The sequence below is a fragment of the Clytia hemisphaerica genome, unplaced genomic scaffold, assembly GCF_902728285.1.
Source record: "Clytia hemisphaerica strain Z4C2 unplaced genomic scaffold, Clytia hemisphaerica genome assembly, whole genome shotgun sequence".
Classification (NCBI taxonomy): domain Eukaryota; kingdom Metazoa; phylum Cnidaria; class Hydrozoa; order Leptothecata; family Clytiidae; genus Clytia; species Clytia hemisphaerica.
Genome location: NW_027104441.1, coordinates 873,508 through 886,313, shown reverse-complemented (window position 1 = coordinate 886,313; position 12,806 = coordinate 873,508).

The following is a 12,806-nucleotide window of genomic DNA, read 5'->3' as shown; positions in this document are numbered from 1 at the left end:
AATTAGCTCAAGAAATGGCTTATCCTTACAAAAATAACATTTGGCTGAAATAACATTGAAGGCTCAAATGATAAACCTTGAAACTGTCTTCAGTTGATTTGGATGTAATCTTCATAGGGTGCATGAGGGTTCTGATTTTTCGAAATATCAAATTGTTGTGATTTCCGAAATTTAGGGTGAAAATGTTTTTGTTTCGATACCGAGAAATAACGAACTAAATTACAATTGCTACACGGTATTTCATGCTGGCGCAAACTATTCATCTATATTTCACTCGAATTACCTTGAGCACTTTGCGATTCTATTCATTTTACTGTAGCTGTAAGTTGAAAATGAAATCAGAATTTCTATCGCGCATGTGTCAATGTAATTACTGCACAGGGGGTCCCGAAAAGAGCATCTAGTCGTACCACTTCTATAAAAATAAGAAAGTTCTTGTGTGTGTTTCACTAAATTTACCATGTTTATCAAAGTTTCTCATGAGACATCTTTTATTTATATGAATAACATTTTGCAGAACGAGCGTTGGAGCGGTTGAGCGCACGAATAGTGAGTGGAGCATCCTTTGCCTAGATCTGCGAAAAATTTTGTTGTATATACTTGATCCGATCGAAAATGTGCAAGGTTACAAGTGAAATATCGCTTTTGCTAAACGAACGCCAAAAGTCATGAATCGAACTACTGTTGTCTTTTGCTAATTTCCTTGGTTTTATTGATCGTCACAAGAAATGGTTGCTGATGAAGTTTTCTTATCATTCCTTCATGGATTTGATGTTTTGTTTCCATTTTGTTGGTTTGAAATGAGAGATGCAATTTCTTGAAAAAACAGGACATTTTTGTCAACTTTCACAACTAAAAACTAACTTCAATTTAGCCTGTATATTTACATAAATTGTAACAAGGCAAAGAGACTGAATATTTTGTGGATGAATCTGACCATGTTTACCTGAAAAATTAGATACTTGTAACATCAAAAAGTTTGATATTGATATGCACCCAATAGTTGAACTGGTTAGCTTTGAGCTAAAAATTTAAACCTGAAGCAAAACTGACTGGTTTTTTAATGATTGAATTTCCCTTGGTGTTTTTCTACAACAATGACTTAAATGGTTAGTGACAGTTAGTGAAAACTCTTTGTGGGGGAGGGGGATTCTGTTATGGCTAATTTCCAACTTTTTAAAAGCTGACAAACCAAACACCACGGCAGATATGAAGAATGTTAGCTTCTGAAAATGTTTATCCCATATGGTCATGGACGTAGTAAACAATTGGAAATCACCTCATATGCACAGTTAAAATTTGTATTGGACTTGGAGATTCTTTTCCATGTTCGTTTAAAACATGGAGACTTTTGTTGTGAATTTGGGGAGAAGACATAACTTGGACCCCCCCAATATGAACACCAATATGGACCGCCTTATGGACCCCGTTATGGACCCCAATATGGACCCCCTCAAAAATGGCAAATTGCATCGCGGCACCATGCTGTAGAATTGTATCATGGTTACCACATGTTACCATTACCACTATTCTCGCTATCCTCATTGTCCTCATTATCCTCATTATCTTCATTATTCTCATTGCCCTCCTTATTCTTACTATCCTTTTTGTCCCGATTATCCTCACTATCCTCATTATCCTCACTATGCTCATTCTCCTCACTACCCTCCCTATCTTCATTATCCCCATTATTCCTCGCAATCCTGTGTGATACGAGTCAAATTCATTGCATTCGAAAAATTTATTTTGGTATTTGAATATAAAAGCTATGTTTTATGTTCCTGAACACTTTTAACAAAAAATTGCCTTATATAAATTGCGTTCTAATCAAATCCCTTAAGAGTAATTAAGAATTTAGTTGCAAAAATGACGCTATGGACTTTAAAAAGACGTTAATAATATGTTGCATCACCTTCTTCTATAAAAAGTGCTAAGTTTTAATGGGTATTTAACCTTTTTGTTTCGAAGTTTTTTCAAACTGTCCGCAAAGAATTGAACTGTTTTGTTAATTTTTCGAAAGAAATTTCTAAATTAATGCATCAAAAGCTATGGCTGTTTTTTGGGATGGAAAATTGGTCAAAAAGCACTATTTTCAAGATTTTGAAGCAAATAAGCTTTTAGAAAAAATTTCCGAAAAAATAGTTTTAGTTCGATAAAAGATACACCGTCTACCGCAAAAATTAAAAATTCACTATGGTCAGAGCCCTCCATGAGTGATTAGGAATTTAATTGCAAAAATAACGTTACGTATTTCAAAAAGACGTTGCCTGCCTGAGTGACGGAAAGGTGCCCAGTGGTAAAACTTCAAATTAATTCGCAAAAGTCTGTCTCAATATAATTTGCAACGGAGACAAAAAAGGCTGTAACTTTTGATAGAATTCAAATTAAAAAACGGTTTTGTGCTCGTTTAAAAGATAATCCAGAATGGAATATTATCAAAAAAGAAAAATATTTAAAAAATGGAAAAATGAAGAAGAAGAAAATCAACTTCTTAAGGAATAATGCTATGATCTTCATTTTGTTATCAGAAATTCTTCAATCTTAGAACGTCATAAATGGGGAAAATAATTCAAAAATATTTTTTCAGTCAAAAAATGCTGCTTCAAACTTTGCCCTGGTCGACTTAAAAATAGGCTCTTTTTGTTGTTTTTTGGTGTTTTTTGAAGCCAATCAGTTATAAGCCTTCGACTATATCTTTCGATTAAAAAAAGTTTTTTGAGAGATTTTTTTCAAATTGGTGATGTTCTAAGATCAAAGAATCACTCGTGCGAAAATTATGATTATAGCACAATTTTTGGAGAAGTTGATTTTCTTCTTCTTCATTTTTTTTTGAATTTTTTCTTCTTGATAATATTCCACTCCTGTTTGTCTTTTCAACAAGCACAAAACTGCTATCTAATTCGAATTCTATCAAAAGCTATAGCCTTTTTTGCCTCTGCTGCAAATTAAATTGAGGCAAACTTTTAGATGACAGAATCAAGTAAAGCAGGGCTAAAGTTGAAGGTTCCATGGATCACTCGTTGACCAAAACAGGTGGATTTGTGTCAAATTTTTGCATTTTGTTACTTTTTGGCTTAAAATCTCGCTGGAAAGACTCACTTTTGATTTTTTTTTCCTTATGACCATGAAGCCCAATCCAATTCCTACAAAATATACCAAAAATGATGATTAATCCAAGATCTTAGATTGTCGTCATGGTTGCTTTTCTCTGCGTGGATTGCGCGTTGAATAGAATCTGGATTGGTCGGCACAGGTCGATATATGATTTCAACCTGTGATTTTCACGGTACAGACTTTAGGGAGCACTATATACCTCAAAAGTAGTAGGCAGCAAACCTTTAATTAAATCATTAGTACTTATTAATAACAGTTATTATAAGGATTAAGTAAGACCTTCCTCCAAATGATTTTTGTTGAATTAGCTTTTTTTACGAAATGTCATGTATTCTTGATATGCGTAAGTCAAGATGACGTCATATTTTTTTGATAAAAGCACTCGAAAAAAGCCGGCTTTTGACCTCCGGGTTTCTATTTTTAGTAACAGAGAGAGGTCAAGTCCCGGATTCTTTCGGGTGCTTCCGCTAGAAAAATGACTAACGCATATCAAGAATTAATTCGCTTGATGAACATTTAGCTCGTACTAATATAAATTTTTAAAAGGACAACACCTTTTATCGAAACTTTGATTCTGATATTGATAGGTACTCTGATTCACTTTTTTGAAACAACAAGGAAACAATCGTATAAGATGTTTCTTGAAGTCAAGATTTTTCACTAGAAAGATCAATTAAATTTGTTTTCTCTTTACAGGTGACTTAACTGCAGATTGGTGTGAGATGAGTACAGGTCAAGTTTACTCGAGCGAGTACTGTCTAACACCATAATATCAGATTGTAGTTTGATTGTCGTGCTTGCAAATTGCACCCACAATTAGACTGGCGTCATAAAGTTTATTATGTGCTCAGGTAAATTTTGAAAAATATTTTTATATTAGCTTTTGAAAGCCAGGATACAAAAAATTAAATTTGTAATAGCCTTCCATTGAAACAATATCAGCAATTTGTAGTTTGTCATCAAATATTGATTCCCTTGATTGTGCAGGGAAGGAATGATTACGTTGTTGACATCAAATTGTAGACTTAAGTAATCTTTTTTACCAAGTTTACCATCACTGTACTTTTTTAAATCTTTCAGACGGCACACAAGGTTATCTCGGTCTCCATTTGCAATCTTCTTGCCGCCTTCTACCTAGCAAGTTGGGTTGTGATAGAGGTGTATCAGAACCGAGATATTATTTTCCTTAAGAGTGGCTTAACTCAGAATAGCAAAAGTTGGTAATACGAGGATTAGCGAGCACCTACAAAAAGTTTTTGTTATGTTATGAAGTTTAATTTTACAAATATATATAATGCTCATATCTAGATGCTAAATACTTTCATTTTGCACAGGAATTCTTACTTATACCTGTTACTAGGTATCGAGGCCACACCTTCTAAAAAACAGGGAATTACCTGCAATCATGGACAAAACATTTGAGACAAAGTGAATTTCCCGGCGAAATTTTAAACACAACAAATGATTTTTAAGCGCCTTGGAAAGAAAAGTTTTAAAATGAGACTTAAGACTTAGGACCTTAAGATCTCAGGATTTAAAAGCTCAAATTTGCTCGAATAAGGCTTGGAATATAGCCTATAGAAGCCACCGAACCCCGCTAAAATCGAAATATTCAATGAAAGATAGTGGAAGTGCTAAAATGGCAATTCTCGTCCGAACTTTGAATTCTGAAAAACGTTAAAATACACTAAAATGTCAATATATTTCGACCATGATTGCAGTAAAAGACTTTTAACACCCCCTGAATAACAGAGTCACCCCATGTCAAAGACCTGGCTGGAAACCAGCTGGCAGACAACGTTGTTTTAACGTCCAAATGACCTTATGAGGACGTTAGGAATGTCACATGCACGTTGTTTTGACGTTGTGTGCTGCCTGGGAAACCTTCCAACACTTAAAAATTAATTAGAAAGGAATTCGATCCTTAACAAAAGTATGTGAAAATTTCCTCTGAACGACAGTATGGGGTCTATGTAAACTATTACGAGTAGTCGACATTTAGCTACTTTATTTTATCTCCACTGTTGAGAATTCTCACCTGGTCACTGAGACAGGGGTACCTACTTAATGATTGATTAATTTAGCGGTCAATGGTCAAATTGTCATGTATAGTCAGTATAATTTATAGAAAGTCCTGGAGTTCATTCCATCCCTTTTTAAAACCTTCAACATGTTAATAAGGACCTAATACATAAAACTTTTTAACCTGTCAGTTATCTACTGGGTCAAATTGGAAAATAATTCATTACTTGAAAAACAAAAACGTTTTTTCTAATGTGATTTCTCATATCCACCTACAGACAGTAATTAGTATGGATAATGACAGGACATTGAAACTAAAACTGTATCGGAAAGCGTTCATAACGCAATTTGATTCAATTTGCACCACCATTTGTTTTCAATGGATATGCGTTGGTTCTGCTTTTTCCTGGATACTGTTTGACACCCATTGTCAGAGAAGGATCCTCCTTGCTAAGCTTTTGTTTAAAGTGAGATTATAGTTTCCCATGGAATTTCAGCCTGTACCACTCCGTACCTACTCTGTAACAGAGTGTATTTCTCGTGCCCTGAGTATCAGAGGTTGAGTTTTCAAAGAATATAATCAACCTCTGAAGACGAATAATAGAAATTTTATCGCGCAAGTGTTAATCTAATCACTAATGAAAAAATCAAAGATGAAGAGAAAAAATTACCATATTAATATCTATTGCAGACTGTATCAGTATATAGTTTACTATTTACCAATTCCCCAGAAACCACCAAGTGTAATAATAATAACTAGCCGGTATCCGGCGTCGCACGCCGGTTTAGCTGTTGCTTAACGCATTTTAAAGTCCTTTGGATGTTGGGAAGCTGGTTTAAAATACGATGAAGTCAAAATTAAAGGGAAAAATTCTCTTCAAAGTTTGACTTTGTCCCTCCCAGGTCACGTATCTTTTAACCATATTTTGAAAAAGATTTTTAAATTGTGGTAAAAATTATCAGAAAGGGCGTTATTCAAACTATACCATACCAGCGACCTGCGACGTCCGAAAGGGCTCTGCAATTACATTTTTTTTCGCTTCGCTCGCTTTACATTTGCCGTAGTTGTTGAGAATTAGGAAAACTTTGATGTCAAGATAAGAGGAGTGAAATTATAGACATGACACGAGATTCGTCGAAGAAAGGCAGCCCGTGGGTACTGAGGCAAGAGAAGGATACAGGCATAAGTCATATTTTAAAAGAACAAAAGCATTGTGTGCGAAAACGAAAGTATAACAGACAAACATACAAAACGACATACAGGATACCACTATTAATATATAGATAATATGCAAGTCTTTATGTTATAATTATCTATCACTGACTCTTTTTAAAAAGAGCATTGATGACATTTTTAAGTTGTGTTTTCAACGACGGGAAAAAAATATCAATTTTGAACTTAATCTAAGATCTTTGATAGTCGTCATGGTTACTTTTCTCTGCGTTGATTGTGCGCTGAATAGAATCTCGATTGGTCGGCACATGTCAATATATAATTTTGCCTGTGCTTTTCACGGTATATTTCACGTTTATCGCTTTAGTAGTACACTCTGTGCACATTTTCTGTTTGATAAAAAAATTTCCGTACCTCTGCGAAACTTGCTGTTCTTTTTGTATATTTTTAACAATGCAGGATTCTTTAGATAAACACCCCTTCTGGGTTTGTGTGCAGACAACCCCGTATCACGGCCGTGTTTTTATTTTGTTTTTTATTCCGTGTTTCGGCTAGCGAGATTCTGTGTCTCAGACAAGGAATGTTGTCTAACCGTAACAAACCGAACTTCCCGTTTATCTTTTCAGTCAGTAAAGAAGAGTTTGGTACAGGCTAAGGGAATATTTTCGTCTATTTTATTTCATGGAATTTTTAAAATGAAGTTTTTCTACGCAAAAATAAATTTTTAATTAGGAATTTTCGAATTTTATTTTTGTAAAGAGAGTATAAATCTTTCTTACATAATTGGGGAAAAGGTTAACTGGGATACAAATTCCTGCAATTGGTAATCTTAGTTCGACTAAAGCTTCCGGGAAATGTAATTTACAATTTGTAGTTCTTTGTTCATCCAAATCATAAATTCAAACTAATTTCAATAACGTTTGTTTGTTTCAAATATTCACCAGCTTTGGCGAAATCAGAAATGCGTTCTATTTTGAAAAGTGTATATTAAAGTCATTTCTTAAGGTGGTCGTTAACACTTCTGAGATAGGATCATCTTTTTCGGGTCGATTTTTCAATTTTTGGTTTAAATTAAAGTTTGAACCTTGCTAAACAATTTTCCGAAGTTTTATTTCATATAAAGAAGAGGAAAGTCGAAAACTTTAGGTTTTTAGACACGTACCTGAGCAGATTTTGTGGTCCGCCCCAAACGCCCACTCTGCCGCCCGCCACGAAAATTGCAATATTAGCCCTTCTGGTTCTCGGAGCGACTCCAAATTTTTACTGTCGCTTCTTAGAGCCACAAAGAACATTCCCGGAAAATTTTACACCGGTATTGCTAATAGTTCCGGATTTATGACAATCAAAACAAACCCGCCATCTTGAATCTTGTCAAATTTCAAGTGTGAATTTTTGGTAAAGGGAATGGCTGTTTCATGGCTTATTTTCTTGTAGTAAGTGATGGTTTGATGCTTCCTTTTTATACAGAGCTTCTCAAAACTCCAAGGAACATTTTTACTTGATAATCTTTCTAATTTCCTTCCCATTGGGATCAAATTTCAGCGCCACACAATCAATGTGCGACAGGTACGTGTAATGTTTCTTCTGTTTTCACTCTCTTTTTAGTTATTTAATTGATAATTTATTGTTTAAAACTTCCATAACCTCTTCTTGAAGCTATCCATACACATTTAGTTGGATTTTGATAGTGATATAGTTGATTTTGGTGTGTTTCGGGGTTTTCGCAAAAGTCGCAAAAGTGAAAGTGAAAGTGCTCTTTATTAGAATTGAGCACAGCTTGTATTTCAAGTAATAGAGATAAAGATTTGCTTTGTTACAGTGAAATGTGTTACTTTAACCAATGAAAGGGTTAGGGAATACTTTTCAATCACTTTTCACCAAATTTAAGCTTTTTCGCAAGCAAAAGTAAGGTTTACGCAACTTTTTTGTATGTTTGCAGTAGTTTCAGGGTTCTGCGCGACACCATAAATTTGCTGAGACATGCAAAAGAAAATGGCTTTACTTTCTTTCTGAAGGTGAAAATTGAATCAGTGCATCAAGTTCAACTGAAATCTGTCAAAAATCCCATATTGAAAGCTTTTTTTCCTCTTTCTTCTACAGCAAAAAATAGTTTTAAGGCCAGTTACGCAAAACAGCAAAACCGGGGGTTTTCAATCTTGTGGCGGAAGAATCTCAGGATTGGCTGTTCCGATTTACTTGGAATTTTGTACACAGCTTGCTCTTAGTGCAAGGGGTGTTTTGAGTGAAACAGATTTTTCAAAAAATGTTTTGTTGATTTCAAAATAAAAAAAAACAGTTTTTTGCGTTTTTACCCCCGGTTTTTTATTTTTTTAAAAAAAAATTTCACTCAAAACACAGTAGGTCAATATTGTAACATAACTGCCAAATATCAAAATCTAACTCCATCTGGTTGTTGAGATTCTTCTGCCACAAGATTTTGATATCTATTTTTAGAAATGACCTCATGACCCCCGTCTTTGAAATTTCTAACATTTTTTTCTATTTTTAGATCAAGATGATAATGAAGTATCATCATACAAAATTTCAACAATATATCATTTATACTTTTTGAGATATTTCAATTTGAATACTTTTTGACATTTTCAAAAAGTTTGTTAACGACCACCTTAATCCATTCTGACCTTCAAAACTAACCATTGTCAAAATGTGCTCTTTCTTTAAATGTTTCGTCCCGCACTCTCTGTTGTTAAAAGAATTTCTGAAGCTGTTTCTAAGCAATCTGCGAAATCGTCGGTGGACTCGCGCGTAAATGAAAACATTGCAAACGCTATTGATTGACTGTATAAACTTCAACAAGGAATTAATACTTCTCAGTGTATCATCGGACAATATCCCATCATCTGGTTGAACTTCCCAAGATCCTTCATAAATAATATGAAAAATATCTCTTGGGAATACCAAAATGATAAAAGCAGCCGATATCATAGTGAGGGTTCTCAATACTCGGTGATTTTCGGCATCCTCGCAATGTATGAGACCCTGAAATCGTCGGTATTTTCTGCCGTCATTTTTTAACACTTCGGACGTTTTAATAGCGCTATTACTAAGCTCTATAATATTCCATTATGAGCACTGTCATTAACTGATATTACACGCCCCCTCCATACAATGTATATGATACATACCTTATTGGTATTATATTTCGCGTGAATTAAATTTCGCGATTCGTGAAATTTTTTCGAGTAAACGTTTTTCGCGTGTACTAAATTTTGCGATTGCCAGTTTCTGGAAATTTTCGCGTGTATTAAATTTGGCGATTCATTAAATTATGCATCTTCAAAAAGTGGGAATAAAGCAAGAAAATGACTGATTTTGTATGAAACACAACGTATTGGGTGTAAACATACCAAATATAGTGACAAAAATAGTAATTAAGAGTAACAAATAAGTATTTTCGATTTTCTAACTACTTTGAAAATTTTTCGCGAGTATTTAATTTCGCGATTTTGTATTTTTTTTTTTAATTTAAACGGTATAAAATTTCGCGAAATTTGGCCTAAAAAATCGCGAAATTAAGTACCCGCGAAATTTAATACACGCGAAATATAATACCAATAAGATATTACTCCACTCACACAGATATAGTGCACAGGGTTGTACGGGTAGTACAGGTTGTGAGATATTACGCCACTCAAACATATATAGTGCACTGGGTTGTACGGGTAGTACAAGTTGTGAGAATTGCACCACTCACACAGATATAGTGCACAGGGTTGTACGGGTAGTACAGGTTGTGAGATATTACGCCACTCACACAGATATAGTGCACTGGGTTGTACGGGTAGTACAGGTTGTGAGATATTACTCCACTCACACATATATAGTGCACTGGGTTGTACGGGTAGAACAGGTTGTGAGAATTGCACCACTCACACAGATATAGTGCACTGGGTTGTACGGGTAGTACAGGTTGTGAGATATTACTTCACTCACACATATGTAGTGCACTGGGTTGTACGGGTAGAACAGGTTGTGAAGATTGCACCACTCAACACATATATAGTGCACTGGGTTGTACGGGTAGTACAGGTTGTGAGAGTTGCACCACTCACACAGATATAGTGCACTGGGTTGTACGGGTAGTACAGGTTGTGAGATATTACTTCACTCACACATATGTAGTGCACTGGGTTGTACGGGTAGAACAGGTTGTGAGAATTGCACCACTCACACATATATAGTGCACTGGGTTGTACGGGTAGTACAAGTTGTGAGAATTGCACCACTCACACAGATATAGTGCACAGGGTTGTACGGGTAGTACAGGTTGTGAGATATTACGCCACTCACACAGATATAGTGCACTGGGTTGTACGGGTAGTACAGGTTGTGAGATATTACTCCACTCACACATATATAGTGCACTGGGTTGTACGGGTAGAACAGGTTGTGAGAATTGCACCACTCACACAGATATAGTGCACTGGGTTGTACGGGTAGTACAGGTTGTGAGAGTTGCACCACTCACACATATATAGTGCACTGGGTTGTACGGGTAGTACAGGTTGTGAGAGTTGCACCACTCACACAGATATAGTGCACAGGGTTGTACGGGTAGAACAGGTTGTGAGAATTGCACCACTCACACATATATAGTTGCACTGGTTGTACGGGTAGTACAGGTTGTGAGAGTTGCACCACTCACACAGATATAGTGCACAGGGTTGTACGGGTAGAACAGGTTGTGAGAATTGCACCACTCACACATATATAGTGCACTGGGTTGTACGGGTAGAACAGGTTGTGAGAGTTGCACCACTCACACAGATATAGTGCACTGGGTTGTACGGGTAGTACAGGTTGTGAGATATTACAATTCACTCACACATATGTAGTGCACTGGGTTGTACGGGTAGAAAACAGGTTTGTGAGAATTGCACCACTCACACATATATAGTGCACTGGGTTGTACGGGTAGTACAGGTTGTGAGAATTGCACCACTCACACATATATAGTGCACTGGGTTGTACGGGTAGTACAGGTTGTGAGAGTTGCACCACTCACACAGATATAGTGCACTGGGTTGTACGGGTAGTACAGGTTGTGAGATATTACTTCACTCACACATATGTAGTGCACTGGGTTGTACGGGTAGAACAGGTTGTGAGAATTGCACCACTCACACATATATAGTGCACTGGGTTGTACGGGTAGAACAGGTTGTGAGAATTGCACCACTCACACAGATATAGTGCACTGGGTTGTATGGGTAGAACAGGTTGTGAGAATTGCACCACTCACACAGATATAGTGCACTGGGTTGTATGGGTAGAACAGGTTGTGAGATATTACTTCACTCACACATATATAGTGCACTGGGTTGTACGGGTAGAACAGGTTGTGAGAATTGCACCACTCACACAGATATAGTGCACTGGGTTGTATGGGTAGAACAGGTTGTGTGATATTACTCCACTCACACATATATAGTGCACTGGGTTGTACGGGTAGAACAGGTTGTGAGAATTGCACCACTCACACAGATGTAGTGCACTGGGTTGTATGGGTAGAACAGGTTGTGAGAGTTGCACCACTCACACATATATAGTGCACTGGGTTGTATGGGTAGAACAGGTTGTGAGAATTGCACCACTCACACAGATATAGTGCACTGGGTTGTATGGGTAGAACAGGTTGTGAGATATTACTTCACTCACACATATATAGTGCACTGGGTTGTACGGGTAGAACAGGTTGTGAGAATTGCACCACTCACACAGATATAGTGCACTGGGTTGTATGGGTAGAACAGGTTGTGTGATATTACTCCACTCACACATATATAGTGCACTGGGTTGTACGGGTAGAACAGGTTGTGAGAATTGCACCACTCACACAGATATTATCTCTATAAGAAGATATCTATGAGATGGACACAAATTGCTAATATTCGTAGACTAAATTTTGCTTCAGATGAGATGCCATTCTAACAGAAGTAACGGCTATCAGTAACATTTCTTTCCAAATTCAACAATTTATTTGATCGTTCTTCTGCGGTGGCACTTTAATGAAAATTATGGCTAGTTTATGAAAAGGTCTATCCCATTGATCCTTCCAAAAGTATCAACTGTCAACTGTTTTGGGTATCAAATTTTAAAGAAAGTTGATGATTATAAATCCTACATTTCATCGTCAGAAAATGATTTCAAGATTCGCAAAGTACTTTCCTGGAGTACCTGTAACAAACTACACCAAATTTGGACATCTCTTCTTCTTCGCTTTTTCACTTAAAGTCAAAGCTTTTAAATTCACCATAGAACCTATCTTTCTCTATGATTCGGAAACGCTTCAAACGTAAATTAGAAAAACAACTCGACGGAACGTACAAAAGTCTCCTAAAAAGAGTTAAAGACCTATTCTTAGCGCGATAAGGATGATGATAATAATGCTATACTAGCCATAACTTTCATTAAGGTGCCACCGCAGCAAAACGAGCACATAGAGTTGAATTTGCGTTCAAAAGGAATGATCTTA